General features: G+C 40.9%; 1 non-coding gene across 1 annotated transcript; it reads right to left on the bottom strand.

The window, feature by feature from the left end:
* Positions 1 to 6,611: 6,611 nt before the first annotated feature.
* On the bottom strand, positions 6,612 to 6,684 carry trnan-guu (transfer RNA asparagine (anticodon GUU)). The gene has a single exon. It is a non-coding gene; the product is annotated as a tRNA-Asn (tRNA).
* Between the last annotated feature and the right edge of the window lie 7,529 nt (positions 6,685 to 14,213).

Here is a 14,213-nt window from a genome sequence, read left to right on the forward strand (position 1 = left end):
ATAGAATTCTATAGAATATGTACAGAAAAACTTGTTCTATAGAACTTTGTCTGTGATTTTCTATAGAAATTCAACAGAAACATAGGATTTCTATAGAAATTCTAGAGGACTTGGGTCCTAAAATTCTATACTTCTTTAGAAATTCTTTAGAAATGTTCTATAGAAATAGACATTAGAAACTGTTTAAAGTGAAAATGTAGCGTGAGACCCAGCATGTTTTCAGTGGCTGTTACCCTACAGAGATAGTCCTAAACTTCTTTAAAAATCATGAGAAAACAATATTTACAGCATCATTTTAACTCAAATTTGTATATGTATGTTGAATTTAAGTTGATATTTGTGAATTTGTGCATATAAATCAACATATATTACAATTCAATTAATTGTGTTTTCCATTTTTTTATACATGGTAATTAAATTTAGATGCATTTAGCTAATAATATAATTTGAAGACTATAGTTTTTCATCATTCTGTGAATGCAAGGAAGAAATATACTGTCCATGCACCACTTATTTATTGTCCACACACAAATTCTTCAACTGCTTGCAGCCCAGATTTTGCCTCACCCACGTCTACGTAAACGTTTTTTTTTTTTTTGTCTGTCTTTGCAACCGGGGCAGGAAGAGCTATACAGAAAATGATTTAGCATCTTCAATGGTGTGGCTACGCTGATACTTGAACACTTTTTTCCCCCCTCCATGAGATATCGAATGTATGTGTCACACTTGATGAAAATAATTTGCAGTCAGTTTCCTGTCCCTCTGTGTTCCTGTTACCAGCTGGGCTTCATGTTGCAAGCCATCTGCATTTGTATTCATGTGCTCAAGGAAGGAAAAAAGGGATTAGAAATGAATTTACATGTGGTTATCTTCATGTTAATGTGTTTTTTAAAATTACCATCAATGCATTTATATGCAACTTTTTTTTATCGCCGCTGGAGGCAGATGTGTAAAGGACTAGGCTTTGCCACTTCTCTGTAATGAACACTGTATTCTCACTAAATACACACTAGTATATTCACAGAGACATATGGTGTAAATGAAGTTGTAGCCTTGTCTACTCATGTACAAAGAGAGGCACAATAAAGCGGGGTAGCCATAAACAAGGGGATACATATAAAGTCTCATTAGTGCTGGAATATCACAACATTACGTTCTGTTCACTATTTGAAATTCGACCTCTATAAATGGTATATTAGTTGTGTGCTTTTGGATGAGTAATGCGGTTACTTTACTCTTTTTCAGATTGTTTTTGCATATCAATTTAATTGAGCATTGCTTTTTATAAACCCCATGTTGGTAATGCCATAAAAAAAAGAATCCCAGATTTTAGCTGTCTAGGTGATTTATAACATTGCCGTTAGAAGAAATTTAAAGCGGGACAGTACATCAGGCAGAAAGCGAGAGTAGTGCAATTTTCCCACATCAGGATTTTTTTCACAATCCTTGATGTATAATTCTAAACTACATTTACTTAGCATTGTGAAAACAATTATCATTGTAAATTAAATTTCACTTTGAAAGAACATAAAGGATTATCGTTACCGGGATGTGAAATTATATGTTCCTACTTTGGAAATAAACATTAACATAAGATACATACATCAAAAGGTGTGAAGGCTGAAGGCACGTTTGTCATCAAGGAAGTAAAACAATGGTAATTGTCTCAGCACGAAAAGACTTTTCACATTCATCATCACATTGTACTTTGAAGACAGAAAATGTGACTTCAAGTGCTGTATCTGAGCAGTAATTGCAAGATCACACTTTGTAATCCAGAAACTTTGAACCTCTACCTTATACAAATGCATGTTCTTCATGCATGAAGTATAAGGAGCACAAATTAACTTGAACGATTTTCTCCCACGTTCACCAAAACTGCACCTCAGGGGTGAAGACTGTAAATTGTCCTTTGGTGTGAATGGGAGTGTGTAAACTTGTTAACCTAATGCCTAGCCTAATGTCTAGGGTATACAGCGCCTCTATTCTCCCCGTGACTCTAATGTGTATAAGCGGTACTGAAAATTACGAGATGGATGGCTTTATTCATTCAATTATCCATTCATTTAACCTACAATGACATGAAAAAGTATTTGCCCCTTCTCAAATTCAAATTTTTACATTGGGGAGTGCAGAAATGTGAGGCCAAGGTTTTCCAGCCGATCGATCATGGCACCTTATCATTATTCAGTAAAATAAAACTATTCAAAGCTACTTATACAGGCCCTGTGTGAAAATGTAATTGCCCTGTAAACCAAACACAGTAACTGCTTTGATGACCCTCGGCACTAGCTTTTTTTTTTGTGGCATTGCCCTCTTTCACATCTTCGTGGAGATATTCTGGCCCACTCTTTCTTGCAGAATTGTTAGTCAACACTAGTGTTTTCCTGCATGAACGTCCTTTTTAAGGTCATCCCACACTATTACAATCAGATTCAACTGGCCCTTCATTTTTTTTTTTAAGCCATTCATAAGTGGATGTTATTTCTGGATCATTTTTCTGCAACAGAAGGCAAGCGCGCTTGAGCTACGATGTCACAAACCGATGCTCAAACATTCTCCCTCAGGATTTTCTGAGAAAGATCAGAATTTATGGTTGCATTAGTCAGAGCAAGTCGTCCAGGTCCTCAAGAAGAAAAGCAGTCTCAGACCGTCACACTGAAAACACCATGTTTGACTGTAGGTATGATATTCCACCTAAAGGAAATGTATAAAAGTTAATCAACAAGGCGATGTATTTGCAATACTGCCTAATGTGTGAAAGTCTGTGGATGAAAAGTTGCAGTGTGAGAATGTGGCAAGAAAGTGATTACAGCAGATAGCGTGCTAGAACGGAATGTTCTCGACGGTTGGTGGTGACCACAATCAGGTGTGGGACAACGCATGACCTAGAGGGAGCTGGGAGCAACAACCATCAACAACCGCAGGCGGGAGGAGTCGGCATACGATCCTCCGGACAAAGAAAGACCAATGAGAGAGCGCTAAGGATAACTGCAGAGGACACATAACCAATAGTGAATTAGTAGACTGTACTTTTAAATTGTCCTGGGCAACTCGGATGTAGAGTACGTCGGCTGGAGGGAACAGGGTTGTATTGAGAGGGACCCGAGACCCAGGTGTTTGTACTAGTTTTGTAGGAATAAATCCACTCGCGTGTGAAAACGGCGTCTTCCTGGTCCTTTCTCTTGCAGAACGAGCGCGCAAATTGTTGGATGAGGGGGGGTCGGGTAAGGTCACAATTTGGAGTCAGATGAATAACGGACTTTTGTATTGATCTAAAATCATATCCAACACACCACATGTAACACAACACACCGCTTCCAAAAAGATCAGATTTCATGTTGTCAGTCCATAGAATACTTTCCCAAAAGTCTTGGAAATAATCCAGAGGTCCCCCCCCTCCTAGTTTTCACTTTGAAATCTGTCATAGATGCTATTTTCACCAGGTCTTTTTCTTCTTGTTGAGTCATAAACACTGACATTAAATGAGGCAAGGGGGAGGCCTGCATTTCCTTAGATGTTGTCCTGGGTTCTTTTGTGACTCCTGGATGAGTCTTTAGGTAATTTTTATAGACCAGCCACTCCTGCGAATCACTGTTCACTGTTCACAAATGGGGACAATTACTTTCTACACAAGGCCGGATATCTTAGTATAATATCTTTATATCTATATCTATATGTAGAATAGCTTTTTCTTTCATAAGTGAAATCACCATTTGAAAACTGGATTTTATGTTTTATTGGGTGATCTTTGACATTTACATTTGTTTGAGAAGGGGGCAAATATAAGGCATCAAAACTTTCCTCTTAGCTGTTAAAAGTTCATTTTATACATTTTTGTTTTAAATATATTTTGACTATGATTTTAAAGGAAGAGTTCGCTGAACAATGAAAAGTCTTAATCTGGTAGGTCATGTCAGATGTCCTGTACCTTGAAAATTTGAGGCTATTACAAATTTTCATGGGCGCCGCCATTTTGGTTAGTCACAAGACTTAAAAAGCAGGAAGTGACGTCTCCTGTGCGCCTTCCGCTGTGCAAATGCAATCATGGACTGCACTGATTTCTCGGATTTATCCTCATCTGCTGAAGAAATAGCAGCATCGGTTACTCAGGAAGATGGAGGAATACGTCCATACAGATTTGAACCCATGGCTGTAAATACTGATGAATATTTGGATGGATTTTCAGAGGGGAATGACATGGAGTCTGACTCTCTAATTAACCACAGGCACAGAACGGTCGAACACCGATTGTGTGGAACGATAATTATGGAAACTTTTGACAAAGGTCGCTCAAAGAAAAAAACATGACGAGTACTGAAATTTTCAACAAAAATGGACAGCCTTTGTGGAGATGGAGGCTTCTGCTGTGATCAGATGGGGAGTATGCCTAAGCATTTGTACTTGACATTGCCAATCAACATTTTGCCAACTTCGCATAAAGACAAGATAATTAAACGAATAAAAGACATGCCTTTGTCAGCAAGAGCTGCTCACCATCGTACCATCATGACGGTAAATCAAATTGAATTACTTGTCACGATGAATGGATGGAAGTCTCAACGCCTGCATGATGTATGAAAGCACAAGAAGTCGCATTAACGGTAAGAAGTACATTCTTCATCATTTGTTAGCAACATCATAACAATGTTATTTAAAAGAATTCAGAGACTGTTTGTACTCTAAAAGTGTTGGTCTTAAAAAAATATGCAAATACACCTGTACATATGTAATATGGCTCAGGGCGACCACATTTCGCTAGCCACTGAGTCCTTAAATGTTTCTTTTTCTTCCTGGGCAGAATATGACACTGAGCCTTCCCCGGATTATTTCTATGCAAATTATGGCAACATTTTGCGATACAGTAGGGCATTTTCACGTGTCTAATGGTGGCGGTACTGCATGTGTTAAGTTGATAAATCGGCCATGATTTCTTTGTTTACGCACAGAATACATCACATCCACCCAAGTAGGTCATATGGCTTGCCAAAATAGGGGCCCCCATAAAAATTCGTAATTGCCGATAAAAACACCATTAAATGATATCGAATTAACCTAAAATTTTCAAGCTACAGTACGTATGACATGACCTATCGGATAAAGGCTTTTCATTGTTCAGCGGACTATTCCTTTAAATATGTGTGTGTACCCATATATGCTTGTCATGCTGAGGTTGTTAATATTTATTCAGCAGATCCATGTGGCGCTGGTTTAAAGCTAACCTGAAGGTGTTCCTCCAACCCCGGACATACACGCTGGGAGCAAACTGCAAATCCCGCTGAATAGAAACACAAAGGGCAAACTCCAACAAACATGCAAAGGGGCTCGCATCCTAATCGCAGTGTAAGTGAATGGTGAAAGCAACCAAGGGGGTGTCATATGGTGTTACTGCAACATTATTGATATTCACACATTCCAAATGGTGTCTGTTGAATACAAACACACTCCTCTGACAGTGAAGTGTGAAATGTGACTTTATGATTTTTTTTTATCGCCACTGTTTTGTTGATTTTATGCCATTTGCCAAATTATATTCTCTGAGAGCCAATCAGATCCTTGCTAATTCGAGCTCTTGCTTGATTTAGTTCTCCAGTTTTACTACATTCTTGTTCATTCTAGTATTAATAAATATTTTTCAGGAGCTCTGTTTTACTTGAAACAAGGTCATTATTTGGCTTATTGCCAAACAGAATATGTTGACGTGCTCAATGTGGTTGTCACTGTTATAAACGTGGTTAGTAAAGCATTTTACCTCTTTTGTTCCAGTCTACCTTATTCCATGCATCCATCCATTTTCTGATCTGCTTATCCTCATGAGGGTTGTGAAAGTGCTGGAGCCAATCCCAGTTATCATCGGGCAGGAGGGTACACCCTGAACTGGTTGCCATCCAATTTGCAGGGCACATAGAGACAGACAACAGTCACCCTCACAATCACACCAAGGGGCAATTCAGAGTCTCATAATTAATGCATGTTTTTGGATGTGGGAGGAAGGGTTCCAATGAGTGCCCATAGAAAACCCTCACAGGCACGGGGAGAACATGCAAACCTCGGTCCACAGAACTGCGAGGGCAAAGCTCTACAGCTGCTTCAATGTGTCACCGACTTTATTTCAGTTCAGCAAATTTTCCAAAATGTCCACTTGCCTCTGGTGGACATTCCACTTGAGTGTCTGCCCACCCATCAAGTGTGAAATAATAAAACAAACAATAATGTAAATCTATACCTTGAAAATGTGTCTGTGAGTGTGTTGCTCTACACTTCCACTGCCTCTGTTATGTCACAATGATCCAATGTCAAGGAACCACAAGAGGATTTGCTGTACCCAGCGAAAAAGTGTACGAATAAAAGACCAAACACAAATGGCCTTTCTGATAATGTAATAATTATTGTAACTGGACAGTCCACCATGCTGCAATACAAATGCAAAAAGACAACTTTGTCTAGTAAATTATTCTCCACAGGGTGAAGATGTGCTATATCTGTGTGTTTCTTTCAGCTTGTCCCTTTCAGGGATGCCACAGCGCCACATCTGAGATGAACGCATATATATTTTTGGCACAATTTTTACACCAGATGCCCTTCCTGACGCAACCCTTCTCAGGGAGTGAAGGCTCCAGTGGGATACGAACCCACAACCCCTGATTTAACAGACTAGTGCTCTAACCACTGAGCTACGAGGCCTCCCTGAAGATGTGCTACATGTGCGACTATAACTTGGCCAAATGGTTGGCACTGCAATCAATAGTTTCATCTGTTTACACACTACAGTGGTGCCTCCACTTACGAAATTAATCCGTTCCGGAAGTCGTTTCATCACGTAAAACTTTCATAAGTAGAAAAATGTTTTACATGTAAATAGCCTAAACCGCTCCAAGCCCCCCGAAATGTACGAGGCAAACATCATCAAAGTGAGCGATCGCCAGACTATTTAACACATTTTTCGAGTTAACACAAGATCGATCCTCACGGTGAACCAACTCGTCAATGTCCTCCTTAGCCTTTCCCAGCGAAACAATTTCCTCAACTTCAGGTTCAACTTCCACTTCAAACCGCTCAAGTGGAGGAGCAGCGGCATGAGGCCACATGGCAGCAGCATGATGGCACTGGCCATCAATTTCTTGGAGCCCATGGCGTAAAAAAACGAATAAATCCACAGAGTTGTCAAGTGTACGGGAGTGTATGACAGTGGATTCGGTGACAAACGTACAGGAAGTGCGTCAGGGGTAAAGATTGACACCCCCCCCCGCCAAAAAAAAAAGATTGACGTCGCACCGAGCCAATGGAGGGATGTTCCAGGAAGATGCTACAGCTAGCCAATGGAAAAGTTACCAATGACGCCACCATCACCATTAAATCAATCGGATAAATTAACGATGGAAAAAAAATTCATGCTTCACCTATCACCTGTGTTCTTTGACCTGTATGACACACAAGATGATAATTGGAAACCTATCCATAGGTGGAGCTGCTCTATTGTGCCACATAAACCAGAGACAGAATGTGCGTCATGGCTAAAGATTGATATCCGTCTTAGCCAATGTGATCCCAGGAAAATGCTTTGGCAGTGGCCAATGGGAGAGCAGCTCTATCATGAATGAACTTTTACATTCGGTTGAATCCAGCACCATTTTTTTTCCTTTCGTATCTCAAGTTTCTTTTGTAACTAGAGACAAATATTTCCCAGGGAAGCTTTTCTTAACCTGAATCTTTCATTAGTAGAGAATTTCGTACGTAGAAGTACCACTGTACCTATATATACTGTACGTTGACTTTATGCGATTTGTTATATTTAGAGTAGTTGAATTTTTTAAAATTCCTTTGCAAAATAAGTATTTGCATAAAACAATCAGTGTAGAGAAGTAATTTAATGTGTAGTCAATATGGTGTCACTTAAATAGCAACCATTATGCCATTATTGATATTTTTGTTACACACATTATTATAGCGTGTGACGTGCAGACAATATATAGTATCTGTATACATTTGTAACCAATCAATATAGCTAATAATATATTCCAGACAGCCTTTGCAAGATGATGTGTTTGCAACTTGCAACCTCTCCTATACCAAATCATTATTGGAAAGCAACGCACACAGGAAGATGCTGACTAGGTTTAAATGTCATGGTGGCTGGCTACTGAGCAGCTTTACTTCACGTTAAAATTTTCTATGGCAATTGATGAAAGGGTCCAGTGTTTTTTTTCCATGCCTCCTACCCACATTATATACAGTACGGACCTCTTGAGATATCTTACCTCTTTAGAGCCCAAGCAAATATCTCATTATGAAATAGTAATTCCCAAGCAACAATGCTTTGTTTAATTAAATGTGTCAGCGCTGTCAGTAGATGGAATAGGACGAAAGAGATTGCAGAGTGCTGGCCAGTGTTAATAGGTTCCAGTATAGTGCCGGGTCAAGCGGCAGAATGGAGGTCGCTGAATGTAATATGTTCCCCCAACACAAAGACACCATTCAATACTAGAGGTCAGTGATATTGATCTGCAATACTCTGTGAGGAATCGCTGTTACTGTCTTCACATTTTGAAGGGATTGGATGGGGGATAGAAATCTGAGACAGAAACTAAGTGGACTACGGAAAGATTGAGGGGAATGAAAGGGAAAGGAGTGAAATAAAGAGAAGATATTTACAAAAATGAGACAAATGGAGGCCTTTTATCTTCATTTAAAAAAAAGTGAGTTACTGGAGCACTTCGGAGCTGAGTGTGAAGCGGCAGAGATGAGAACCAGCACCTCGAGATCTAAGACCATTGTCCTCAGTCAGAAAAGGGTGGCGTGCCCTCTCCGGGTCAGGTATGGAATCCTGGCCCAAGTGAAGGAGTTCATGTATCTTGGGGTCTTGTTCATGAGTGAGGGAAGAATGGAGCGGGAGATTGACAAACCGATCAGTGCAGCATCTGCAGTGATGCAGACTTTGTATTGGTCCATTATGGTAAAAAGAGAGCTAAGTCGAAACACAAAGCTCTCAATTTACCAGTCGATCTACATTCCGACCCTCACCTACAGTCACGAGCTGTGGGTCGTGACCGAAAGAACAAGATCCCGGATACAAGCGTCCAAAATGAGTTTCCACTGCAGGGTGTCCGGGCTTTACTTAGAGATAGGGTGAGAAGCTTGGTCATCCAGGAGGGGGTCAGTGTCGAGCCGCTGCTCCTCCACATTGAGAGGAGCCAGATGAGGTGACTGGGGCATCTGATCCAGAAGCCTCCTGGACGCCTCCCTGGTGAGGTGTTCTGAACATGTCCCACCAGAAGGAGACCCCGGGGAAGACCTAGGACATGCTGCAGAGAATCTGTCTCTCGGCTGGCCTGGGAACGCCTCGGGATCCCTCTGGAGGAGCTTGAAGAAGTGGCTGGGAAAAGGGAAGTCCGGGTATCCCTGCTGAAGTTACTTTCCCTCCAACCCAACCAAGAGAAGTGGTAGAAAATGGATGGATGATTGCAATTACTTATGAATGAAAGAATTCAGGTCGTACCCTCTCTCCTGCCCGATGAGAACTGGGATAGGCTCCAGCACTACCGTGACCCTTGTGAGAAAAAGTGGCTCAGATAATTGATGGATGGATAGATCTAAAGCAAATAACATTCATTATGATACATTACTGTTGTACGGTTGCTTGGTTTTGTTTTAGCTAATATTAGTTAGAATCACACAATCAGAGCAAGCTGATGTTAACACCTGCTCTGACAGGCTGCCATTAAAATTGATCCAGTTGGCTAACAATCTTTTTTGACAAGAAATATTTTCTTTCATTCTTCTTTTCCTTTCGGCTTGTCCCGTTAGGGGTCGCCACATTGTGTCATCTTTCTCCATCTAAGCCCATCTCATGCATCTTCCTCTCTAACACCCACTGTCCTCATGTCCTCCCTCACAACATCCATAAATCTTTTCTTTGGTCTTCCTCACTCTTTTGCCTGGCAGCTCAATCCTCAGCACCCTTATACCAACATACTCACTCTCTCGCCTCTAGCCTCTGAACATATCCAAACCATCGAAGTCTCCTCTCTCTAACCTTGTCTCCAAAACATCCAACTTTGGCTGTACCTTTAATGAGCACATTAGTCATCCTATCCAACCTGTTCACTTCAAGTGAGAAACTCAGCATCTCCATTTCTGCTACCTCCAGTTCTGCTTCCTGTTGTTTCTTCAGTGCCACCGTCTCTAAGCCATACATTATGGCCGGCCTCACCATTGTTTTATAAACTTTCCCCTTCATCCTAGTGGATACTCTTCTGTCACACAGAACATCAGGCACCTTCTGCCAACTGTTCCACCCCGCTTGGACCCGTTTCTTTACTTCCTTACCACACTCTCCATTGCTCTGTATTGTTGACCCCAAGTATTTGAAGTCGTCCACCCTCACTATCCATTCTCCCTGGAGCTTCACTCCTCCTCCTCCGCCCCTCATATTCATGCACATGTATTCTGTTTTACTTCAGGTAATTTTCATTACTCTCCTTTCCAGTGCGTACCTCAATCTTTCTAATTGTTCCTCCACCTGCTCCCTGCTTTAACTGCAGATCACAATATCATCTGCGGACATCATGGTCCAAGGGAATTCCAGTCTAACCTCGTCTGTCAGCCTATCCATTACTACCGCAAACAGGCAGGGGCTCAGCGCAGAACCCTGATGGAGTCTCACCTCCACCTTAAATTCTTCTCCTGTCATAGTCCCAACATTTAATGTCCCTATACACAGTTGTAGGGTCTGTGCATGCCTCTTCTTCTTCTGGCGACGAAGCCACTTTCCTCATCTTTTTTGTCTTTGACCTACATTATCTGAATTTCTACCTACGCCTTGCAGATTAACAGTCTCAGGGGCAGAAGTAGTTAGCCCGGGCCACGACCTATCTAATATAGAATTCGTTTGATGAAGGCTCATCTATGTTTGGCACAGTTTTACGCTGGATGGCCTTCCTTCCGCAACCCTCTGCATTTATCCGGGCTTGGGAGCGGGCTACAGGATGCACAGGAATTACGCCCCCCTTCAGGCTGCAGATAGTCAAAACAAGCAATCAAATAAACAAAGTCAGCATATAAGATACACAATTCACATACTACCTAATCTATGTTAAAATTAAAGTAAGATAAAAGCAATCAAATAAACACAGTGAGCACATAAGGTACACAAATCACATATGTGTGAAAATATGAAGGATATGGTGATTTAAAGGATATGTGGATCAAGGGGATTCACAATGGCCCTCACTCTACCAGTTAAAGGTTGAGTCCACGTTCGATGTTTGGTCTTCATTGCATACTCTAGGTAATGTTGTTAGCGCGCTAGGCTAACTTGGGCCGAGCAGCTTCAACGTGAATGATACAGCACCAATTTGGGTACTAAAATGTACTAAGATGAGACTTGTTAAATTTCCTATAAGTCCTCATGGCCCTCGTAGTACAAGTTATAAAGTTACTCACATTCGATGTTTCTTTAACACCACGGTTTGATCACATTGTTGTCTCATTGTTAGCCAGCTAAGCTTGGGTAGTCTGGGCCTATAAGCAAGTTTAAATTGACGTTTCTACTTGCCCAACGTCCTACTAAGTACTCATGGTCCTTTTTGCAAACGAAACGTAGGTTTTGCCAGTCGTGTATGTACTAACGTTTGATGTTAAATATTAGTTCAGCTCAGTTTAATATTAGAAAACAGACAGACATTTTCTTTATTAAATAATTAATATCATCATAATTAAATATCTTCTTTATAGTAAGCGGTTCCTGTTTGTGATTGTCTCTTGCCAGCTGGATGACAACTTTGTCCTGGGGTTTTCAATAAAATGCATTAAAGGATCCCACTAGAATACTGAACATAAGTGACACGGATTATTTCCAGCGCTTTTGTCGGTGCAAGAGCATAAGTTAAATATTTTCAATATGGGCTCTAACGCCAGTGATGATGGTGATACTATTTTTTTCACATGCAAGCCTTGATATATTTAAAACACACATGATATACAATGGTATTTTGAGATACAAGTGACCTGATTTACAAGTTTTTGGAGGTATGAGATATCAATTTTTCATTTGATTTGTGAGTGCAATCTTGAGACACAAGCATTTATCGTGGCAGTAAACTCTAGAGGGCTATTCCCACGGACAGGGTGAGATTTCCAGCAAAATATTATTTATTCCACCTCAAGTACTTCCGAGGTTCACAGTATCCATGGGGTCAGGATTAAAGTTTTCAATCTGCCAGTCAATGCTATGGCATTCTCCCAAAGAAAATAAAATGGTTAGAGTTTCAGTGTCTCAATTTTTGTGTTTCTCCAGGTGTACATACTGGCCAAAGTATTGATTACAGCGTTACACGGGATGGGCACATGCGATTTCTACTCTCTCAGGGTAAATTAAATCAATTACTGTACATTTATGCGGTCGTTGGCTTTCCACAAATGATCAGTTTTGTTTAACTGTACATTCGTCAGTACTTTTGAGCCTTTCAATAAAAAATGCAAAACCCTCTTTTAAATACGGGATACGAGTTCATAATGTCTAGTATGCAAAAGCACAGTTCCATCCATGGTTGCCAGTGGCCATGGTCTATGGTCCAGTCCTTGTGCAGATGGCTCCCTGAGATGGTGTTTACTCACCTGTATGCTCGCTTCTCAGCCTTAGGTCATAATAGTATTATTTTTTACCTGTATGTATCCGTATGTGTGTGACTGTGTCCTTGTGAACAAGTTGCGCATGTGTTTGTATTTGTTATTATTGTATTTGTGGTGTATTTTCCGTTTGAAAAGCACTTACAAAAAAAGTTAAATTAAGGTTCAAAGTACTTGATGTTTGACACAGCTATATGTTGTAAATGGTCTGATTACTTAGCAGAAGGAGAAATTTTACAGGTGGATGAGGTGGTTGTGGGTATTTCGATAGAAGTTTTAATATAGCCCATAACTGTCTTGTTTGAAGTTAGTCAGTTGATGGCAACCTGGTGTCTCAGCTTGATAATTCTCAGTGCTTAGCCGAGATATTAAACGTCCCTACTGGAAGACTAAAAATGGGCTGCAACAAAAATCCTCTCGTTGAGCAAAAATGGATCATTGTGGTGTGGGTTGGGAGCACTATATTGGGAGTTCCAATGTTTGAATCAGCCCCAGGACTCTTATATCTGATGTATACTGTAGAAAAACGATAAAAAAAGGAAAATGAAAAAAGCGCGTAGCAGGAACATAATCAGCTGACCCAGGTGGGATGAGGGTAAAGTCAGTTAGTTTTCCAGAAAGCTCCTTGGTATTTAATAGAGTTTTGTAATCAAGTAATGATCTTCACCAATCAAATGGAAAATTGTACAAGCAGGTGGCACGGTGTCGCAGCTGTAAAGTGTTGGCCTCATAGTTCTGAGGACCAGGGTTCACATCCTGGTCTCGCCTGTGGGGAGTTTGCATGTTCTCCCTGTGTCTGCGTGAGTCTTCTCCAGGCACACCTGTTTCCTCCCACATCCCCAAAACATGCAGTATTAGTTTGACACACTAAATTGCCCCTTGGTGTGATTGTGAGTGTGACTGTTGTCTTTCTCTATGTGCGCTCAACTCGCTGGCAACCAGTTCAGGGTGTACCCTGCCTGATGACAGCTGGGTAAGGCTCCAGCACTCCCGTGACCCTTGTGAGTATAAGCAGCTAAGAAAATGGATGGATTGGTTATACAACCAAACCAACTATATGAACTATACAGAAATACATGTCATGACTGCTTTCAACACTGGATATGGGAATTATCTTGCCTTCAATAAGTAATGAAATTAAAAACTAGTTACTATCCCGTTAATTACATGGTTTCTTTGACACTGGGGTAATTGGAGTGCCTCTAGGTGGTGTGCAATACCCTTCTTTACCTTCATTCTGTGTTCAAGTAAAATTTGGCTCTGTAAGCACACTGGTAGTCTAGTCCATACGAAAATATTATTTGCACCATCCATCCATCCGTTTTCTTTGCTGCTTATCCTCATAAGTTCTGGAGCCTATCCCAGCCGTCAACGGGCAGGAGACGGGGTAAACTCTGAACTGGTTGCTAGCCGATCGCAGGCCACATAGAGACAAACAGTGGCACTCACAATCATACCTAGGGGCAATTTAAACTGTTCAATTAATATTACATGTTTTTGGGATGTGGGAGCAAACCGGAGGGCCCGGAGAAAACCCACGCAGGCAGGGGGAGAACATGCAAACTCCACACAGGCGTGTCCGGGAT

The sequence above is a fragment of the Syngnathoides biaculeatus genome, chromosome 23 (assembly GCF_019802595.1).
Source record: "Syngnathoides biaculeatus isolate LvHL_M chromosome 23, ASM1980259v1, whole genome shotgun sequence".
In the NCBI taxonomy this organism is placed as follows: Eukaryota; Metazoa; Chordata; class Actinopteri; order Syngnathiformes; family Syngnathidae; genus Syngnathoides; species Syngnathoides biaculeatus.